Source organism: Rattus rattus, chromosome 6, assembly GCF_011064425.1.
Source record: "Rattus rattus isolate New Zealand chromosome 6, Rrattus_CSIRO_v1, whole genome shotgun sequence".
Lineage (NCBI taxonomy): Eukaryota > Metazoa > Chordata > Mammalia > Rodentia > Muridae > Rattus > Rattus rattus.
The window spans coordinates 51,442,149-51,450,833 of NC_046159.1; positions in this window are offsets into that span (position 1 = coordinate 51,442,149).

Sequence of the window (8,685 nt, forward strand, 5' to 3'; positions counted from 1 at the left end):
AGGCACTTGGTTACATTGACCCTCCCCATGAAAATGTTACCTGCTCTCATGGGAAGGTGTCAGCCAGGGAAAGAATTCCCAAGAGAATACATTGGTGAAGGGCAAGTGAGTCCTACTGTTTAGTTCCCTCCAGAAGTCCTCAGAAGTCAGACTGAATGGGTACTTGGCTCCTTAACAAAACCCCATTAGATGCCCCTGCTGTGCTCATGTTGACAAAGGTGGGCTGTAATGGTTGTGTTCACTTTGGTGAATTTGCCCAACTGCTGCTGGCTATGGATGGGGGTGATGAGGGCATTTTCTTCCAGGCTAAGATTTTTAGGATGTATTTTGAGCACACTACAAGAATTTCCTTTTTTTTCCCCCTGAAATTAAAAGAATAGAGTGAAATAAGGCTAGTGTTTTTCAAAAACCAATGTTTGGGGGTTTGGTTTTGTTTGGGGGATCTTTTGTAGCTGTTTTGCGTATGAATGCCTTGACTCAAAGAAAGTGCAGTCAGCCCACATTGAGAATCTGCATCTAAGAATTAAACCAACCTCGGTTGAAAATCTTTAAAAAAGAATACATGTATACTATATATTTCCATGCTTTTTCTTGCCATTACATTTAAGTAATAAAGTGTACCAAGTATTCATAGTACATGGTACATGGCGTTTGCATTGGATTGGTGTTTGAATGACCTAGAGAGGCTTTAAAGAATGCAGGAGGACACAGGGAGGTGATATGCAAATGTGTCATTTCACAGGACGAGTTCCAACATCTGCAGCTTTTCCCCTTCAGGCTGGTTGGGGAGGGGATGTCCTAGAACAGGCCCTTGTGGTATCAGAAGATGACTGCCTGTTCCAACTCTGAGATCGCACCACAAGCTGAGCAGCAGAGCAGACCTGCCCTGCCCACCCAAATGTCGCAAAGGTGAATCTGTCCCAGTTGAACTGATCTGTCTGCTTATTTGTAAGATTACAACAAAGCCTGAGATTGGATTCCTCACCTGAATCACTTCCTTATTGACCGGATCCATTTAGACTCCCCTCCAATTTAGCAGAGTATTCTTATTAAAGCCAGGCGTACAAACATCAATTATCTAAGCTGCATCTAATTTCCTTCACCATTTATGTTCCTTCATTGGTTGCCAATGGATTAGAAGACATGATTAGAATTCAGCAGGAAAATATCAACAAAAATGAGAATCCAGTTCTAGGAAAAAAAAAAAAACAGATGCTTAGACAAGAGCAACAGTGTTCAGAATTAAATTCTGTGTTTTAAGAAAAAGGGTCCTTATCTCAACCAATATAAGCATGCTTGCTTGAGTTTTATCAGCCTGATGGCCACTGCGGTGGCACTAAATTAGCATGGCAAATTGGAATGGACAGAAATAGAAAGCTGAAGCTGCTTCTCTCTCTCTCTCTCTCTCTCTCTCTCTCTCTCTCTCTCTCTCTGTGTGTGTGTGTGTGTGTGTGTGTGTGTGTGTGTGTGTGTGTGTTCCGTGTGTTGATATATGCATAGATTTACATGTACATTTGCGCTCACCTGTACATACACTTATGGAGGCCAAAAGTCAACTTTGGTATCTTCTCTTACGCTCCATCGTAGTCAGTCAGTCAGTCAGTCAGTCAGTCAGTCGTTTGTTTAAGATGTTCTCCCACTGAACATAGAACTTCCTCTTTCAGCTAGACCGGGTGGCATTGGGACCCTCCTTGCTCTGCTCTCCCACCATCGAGTTTACAGGTGCACGTTGCCATGCCAAACTCGGGTCCTCATGCTTGCTCAGCAAGCACTTCATTCACTGAGCCCCACCCCCACCTCAAATGCTAAAGCATATTTTAGATGGAGTATAGCAACAACCATACCCCAACCTGCTACCACATATTTTGAATATAGCATAGTAGCAGAGCCTCCCCAGCCTGCTGTATTACCTTTAAACACAGCATAGTACTTAATCATTTGTAGCCGCCGTTGCAGAATGGCCGCGACACACAGAACCTTTCTCTTTGTTCACCTCCAGCAGTGGGCAGGGTGGAAGGAGAATAAAGAAAAGGAAAGGTTCTGTTTGTGGGCTTGTGACTGGTATAGCATTTGTTCTGGTTTTATTTTGTTTCTTTTTAAGGGGTAGTAGATTGGGACGGACAAACCTATGCTATAGCCTGGGCACCTGCAGTTGTCAGTGATGGCAAGGGAATAATGCGACTCAGATGCCTTAAAATCTGAAGAGTGTTGTCAGAGACGTCAGAGGGTTCACGGACGAGGGTTGAGGGCATCCTTCAGTGGATTTGAGGAGAGCTGAAACAAATCATACTTATCTCAGGAGTTAGCGTACAGGCTGAACCGGTCCCTGCCTGTTTCTATTAAACTTTATTGGAACACAGCCACACTTCTTCATCTATGTAGTACCCCTGACTTTCGTCCCAATGACCAAGTTGTATAGTTGTAAAAGAACTGGGCTTACTGAGCCCAGAAGGTTTACTGCTTCATCCTTACCAGAAGGTGACTAATTCCTGATGTGCATTACTAGCTGCCTGCCCTAACATTGCTGCTCCTACTTGTGGCACGTGTATGGGAACAGACTCTGGTCTGAGCTGTGGCCTCTCCTCTTTCTCCCTGAGCCTCAGTTTGAGTAATAAATCTTGTCATGTGAGTTTAATATAAGTGTATTGTGGGCGCTAGATATGTGTGAGTTCCCTGCCTGGTCTCAGTGAGGTCTAAATAGGTGCCTAAAATCCACAGGCTTCTCAATGCCCATCTCAGGGTGAACCCCAAGAGCAGCCTCTCATTTCCCACACCCCAGTACCTCAGCCTTTCCCAGTTGTGCCCACTTCTGCTCCTCTTCCCCTGCTCTTAACCACCTGTTTCTCCTTGACTGTAGCCCTAACTTAAATGTCTCTGCCCGGAGAGGCCTGCCTACTCTAACGTCATATCCTTGGGTTATCATGGTATTTGTGTTTCCTCCTCTCCCTAACTCGCAGAGTTTACAATTTCAGATACAGATAAAAACCACCTTTGCCTAATTAAATTATTTTCCTGCCAATCTAGAGGGTTAAAGGAGTCCCTAGCTCAGAGTGGACCCTCAAGAATGTTTATTAACTACATAGCTTGATCTCTTTTGAGCAGTGACAACACTGGCATTTAGTAAAAGGGACTCCTGGCACTTCTAAAGAACAAGAAGTATGGTTTTGAGCACAGCGTACTGTTTGTATAATCTGACACACAGAGTTTATCTCTTTGACTGTCAGGGTTTTTTGTTTTGTTTTTTCATTTGTAAAGCAGGTATTATGAACCTCCCACATTAACAGTTGAATTGGTGTTATCAATAAGATAAGTTTTAGATAGTAAGTTTTAGATGTCCCATAAGGCCTTATAATTTTGAATGCTTGCTAGTCATTAACTATAGCCTCAATGGTTTACACTGCTCTCTGTTTTCTTGTCTATAATTTGAGGATGAAAATTATAACTACCTTGCGTGATACTCATGTGTCAGTCATGTGACCTAATAAGCCTTCCATCTTCTAGTAAATAGAATAGATTTGTTTGTGAGACCTACCTAGTATGTTCATCCTTCATGAATGACTTCCCAGAAAGGTGTCTCTTAAAACAGAATTTCATAGATAGCTCCGTTGAAACTCTCCACCACTTTATATGCACATGCAATCTGTTATTAGGACTTTGCATTTAAAGACATGCTCTTCAGAGCACTAGCTGTAGAACATCCGGTAGGACTTCCAGAACATTCCAGACACACACGTATGAGTTCAGTAGGTAAGAATCCTCTGCTGCAGCAAAGGGGTTCATTGTTGGGTTTTGTGTTTGTTGTTTGGTTTTTTGTTTTGTTTTGTTTGTTTGGGAGCTTAACAAATAGCAAAGGCTGTAGCTTCTTTACTCTCAAGTTCATCCTTTTGGGTATGGACTGTATAGCCCGTGGCCAGTGCGTGTTTTGCAAGCTCCAAACACACAGAGACATTTGAGAACTGACGTTTGGATGGCCCAAGCACCTGCGTAGCCGCCAGCAGTTGTGCCAGACTCCTGTAGGGGCAGCTGGCTGGGACCTAGGGACCTGGGCTCTCTCGGGCACCTTCACCACCTTCTTAGATGACCTTTACTTCTGTGCAACAGTAAATAGCAACTCTGAGGCTTCTCACCCAAATCTTGGAAATGCCTGTTACTTTGAGCACTTCAGAATCTGGAGGAGCAGCGCTGAATATTTACAGAGACCCACAAGACGAAAAGGTTGGTTGTCCTTGTTGTTGTTTTAATTCTTGGTGCCAAAAAGCAGACAGTAAAAAGTTAAAAGGCTGCTTTCACTGTTATCGTGGGACAGCAGCCTGTGCTTGTAAAATGAACGAATCTGCGAAGCACCCATGGAAAATGTGACATGCTTTATAAATGCTAAATAATAATAATGATGTCACAAGGCTTTCATTTTTAAACTGTCTTAATTTCATTCTCAGTTTGAGCTTGCAGATTACAGTAGTTAATTATAGAAATTGGCCCAGAGTGAAACCTTAAATCAGATTTCCATTAAAGTGCATGACTGCAGCAAATTACTCTATGGTGGGAAGAAGCTGAGAGCTGCAAAGCCTGCTGGTAGAGGATCTCCCCACCACCCAGAAGGCACCTGTTCTGCCGGGGCACTGTGGGACAGACACTATGTGTCTCGAGCAGATCCAGTCTCCTAAGTCAAGCTGCCTGTGTATGTCTTCTGTTGCTTTTCCTATCAGACCTTCATGTCACTCAGCTCTGGAACTGGAAGGAATACGCCAGAGAATCCACTCTCCTGGCCCCAGCCCTGATTCAGGCCACGTCATCCTGCCTTGCCTTCGGTTACCTCCCATGTCAGGCATGATATGCTTCCCTGAGTTGGGTGCCATGTCTGCCTCCGTTATACCCTCCTCCTTAAGATCCGTGGGTTGCACACTGGCTATATGCGTTGCTTTCCTTTTAGATAAAGGATGTTCTATAAGGAGAACCTGTGTTTAAGCTTGGGCTCATGCTGAGCACAGTGAGACACTGTTATGTGAGGCTCATGGGACCTGACACCCACTGAGACATTCACAGCTTATATTTGATGTTCACTCCAGGGCATTCCCTCCCCCCAAGTAGAATTGTCACAGGGTCACAGGCATCACTTCTTTCTCACCCCTCCACCCCTGCCTGTTTAGATAAATTCACCTTGGTTCACGTGAGCTTCTAGAACAATCACATAGTTTCAGATTAAGCACACCGACTCCCAGTGCGGCCCTGACTCGTGAACTTGTCCTTATATTGTAGAGGTCATGGGTACCAGCCTGTGTTTACTGCAGTGCCCGATTTTTCCTCATAAATGCTAGTGTGAGCCTGTGCAGCTCTGTCTCAAAGCCCAGGAAGGAGTTATTGCTTGGGAGCACTTTTTCTTCGATTGTTCTGGCGAGTTCCCCTCATCCCACAGTTACTTGGAAATGAGTGCTCTTTTTGGCATCACTGCTAACAGCATTGGTGGCTGCCATTAGAAAGCAGGCTCTGCTTACCAGTTAGCCTGCTGTGAATGGAAATGGGAGGTGTCCTTCTTGGGAATAGCCCCCAGTCCCTAATTGACTCAAAAATATTGCTTATTTATTTTAGTACTAAGCTGTTACTTTATATTAAAGTTTAGTCGCTGCGTTCCTATTATATATCGGGAAAGGGTTCCTACTCACAGCCTGGATAGTCTGTCCAGTAGTGTCATTGCCTGCTGGAAAAAAATCTGAGAGCAACTTGCTAAATAGTGCGGATGTATCATCTCATTGATGCCCGTCAGTAGTCTTATGGACCAGGGGCTATTACTCTCGTCTTACAGGTGAGGAAACCATAGTCAAGAGCAGATACATAGTTTAACCAGGTTGCAGCCTCAGCAACCAGCATGAATATTCAACCAGTAGGTTTTTTTTTTTTTCAAAGTATTTATTTTGATATATTAGCAGACCATGCAGTGTTTTTGTATCTGAATTACTGGCTTTGATGTGCCTCATTTGCCTTCCAGGATGAATATCTGGTTTGTTTGTTTTTTTTTCCAATCTTTATTAACTTGGGTATTTTTATTTACATTTCCATTGTTATTTCCTTTCCTGATTTCCAGGTCAACATCCGCCTAACCCCTCCCCCTCCCCTTCTATATGGGTATTCCCCTCCCCATCCTCCCCCCATTACCACCCTCCCCCCAAGAATCCCATTCACTGTGGGTTCAGCCTTGGCAGGACCAAGGGCTTCCCCTTCCACTGGTGCTCTTACTAGGATATTCATTGCTACCTACTCAGTTAGAGCCCAGGGTCAGTCCATGTATAGGGTAGTGGCTTAGTCCCTGGAAGCTCTGGTTGGTTGGCATTGTTGTTCATATGGGATCTCGAGCCCCTTAAAGCTCTTTCAGTCCTTTCTCTGATTCCTTCAACGGGGGTCCCGTTCTCAGTTCAGTGGTTTGCTGCTGGCATTCGCCTATGTATTTGCGATATTCTGGCTGTGTCTCTCAGGAGAGATCTACATGTGGTTCCTTTCAGCCTGCAATTCTTTGCTTCATCCATCTTGTCTAATTGGGTGGCTGTATATGTATGGGCCACATGTGGGGCAGGCTTTGAACAGTGTTCCTTCAGTCTCTGTTCTAAACTTTGCCTCCCTATCCCCTCCTAAGGGTATTCTTGTTCCCCTTTTAAAGAAGGAGTGAAGTATCCAATTTTGGTCATCCTTCTTGAGTTTCATGTGTTCTGTGCATCATGGGTAATTCGAGCAATTGGGCTAATATCCAATTATCGATGAATGCATACCATGTGTGTTTTGCTGTGATTGGGTTACATCACTCAGGATATTTTCCAGTTCCATCCATGTGCCTATGAATTTCATAAAGTGATTGTTTTTGATAGCTGAGTAGATGTATCACATTTTCTGTATCCATTCCTTTGTTGAAGGGCATTTGGGTTCTTTCCAGCTTCTGGCTATTATAAATAAGGCTGCTATGAACATAGTGGAGCATGTGTCTTTGTTATATGTTGGAGCATCTTTTGGGTATATGCCCAAGAGAGGTATACCTGGGTCCTCAGGTCCAATTTTCTGAGGAACCTCCAGACTGATTTCCAGAATGGTTGTACCAGTCTGCAATCTGACCAACAATGGAGGAGTGTTCCTCTTTCTCCACATCCTCGCCAGTATCTGCTGTCTCTGGAGTTTTTGATCTTAGCCATTCTGATTGGTGTGAGGTGGAATCTCAGGGTTGTTTTGATTTGCATTTCCCTTATGACTAAAGATGTTGAACATTTCTTTAGGTGCTTCTCAGCCATTTGACATTCCTCAGCTGTGAATTCTTTCTTTAGCTCTGAACCCCATTTTTTAATAGAGTTATTTATCTCCCTGCAGTATAACTTCATGAGTTCTTTGTATATTTCGGATATAAGCCCTCTCTCAATTGTAGGATTGGTAAAGATCTTTTCCCAATCTGTTGGTTGCCATTTTGTCCTAACAACAGTGTCCTTTCCCTTATAGAAACTTGGTAGTTTTATGAGATCCGATTTGTAGATTCTTGATGTTAGAGCATTGTTCAGGAAATTTTCTCCAGTGCCCCACTTTTTCTTCTGTTAGTTTGAGTGTATCTGGTTTAATGTGGAGGTCCTTGATCCACTTGGACTTAAGCTTTGTACAGGGTGATAAGCATGGATCGATCTGCATTCTTCTACATGCTGACCTCCAGTTGAACCAGCACCACTTGCTGAAAATGCTATCTTTTTTCCATGGGATGGTTTTGTCTCCTTTGTCAAAAATCAAGTGCCCATAGGTGTGTGGGTTCATTTCTGGGTCTTCAATTCTATTCCATTGGTCTATCTGTCTGTCTCTGTACCAATACCATGCAGTTTTTATCACTATTGCTCTGTAATACTGCTTGAGTTCAGGGATAGTGATTCCCCCAGAAGTTCTTTTATTGTTGAGGATGGTTTGAGCTATCTTGGATTTTTTTGTTATTCCAGATGAATTTGCAAATTGTTCTGTCTAACTCTGAAGAATTGGATTGTTATTTTGATGGGGATTGTATTGAATCTGTAGATCGCTTTTGGTAAACTGACCATTTTTACTACATTAATCCAGCCAATCCATGAGCATGGGAGATCTTTCCATCTTCTGAGATCTTCAATTTCTTTGTTCAGAAGCTTGAAGCTCTTATCATACAGATCCTTGCTTGGTTAAAGTCACACCGAGGTATTTTATATTATTTGGGACTATTATGAAGAGTTTCCCTAATTTCTTTCTCGGCTTGTTTCTCTTTTGTGTAGAAGAAGGCTACTGATTTATTTGAGTTAATTTTATACCCAGTCACTTTGCTGAAGGTGTTTATCAGCTTTAGTAGTTCTCTGGTGGAACTTCTGGGATCACTTAAATATACTATCATTTCATCTGCAAATAGTGATATTTTGACTTCTTCCTTTCCAATCTGTATCCCTTTGATCTCCTTTTGTTGTCTGATTGCTCTAACTAAGACTTCCAGAACTATATTGAATAAGTAGGGAGAGAGTGGGCAGCCTTGTCTAGTCCCTGATTTTAGTGGGATTGCTTCAAGTTTCTCTCCATTTAGTTTAATGTTAGCTACTGGTTTGCTGTATATGGCTTTTACTATGTTTAGGTATGAGCCTTGAATTCCTGTTCTTTCTAGAACTCTAATCATAAAGGGGTGTTGAATTTTGTCAAGTGCTTTCTCAGCATCTAATG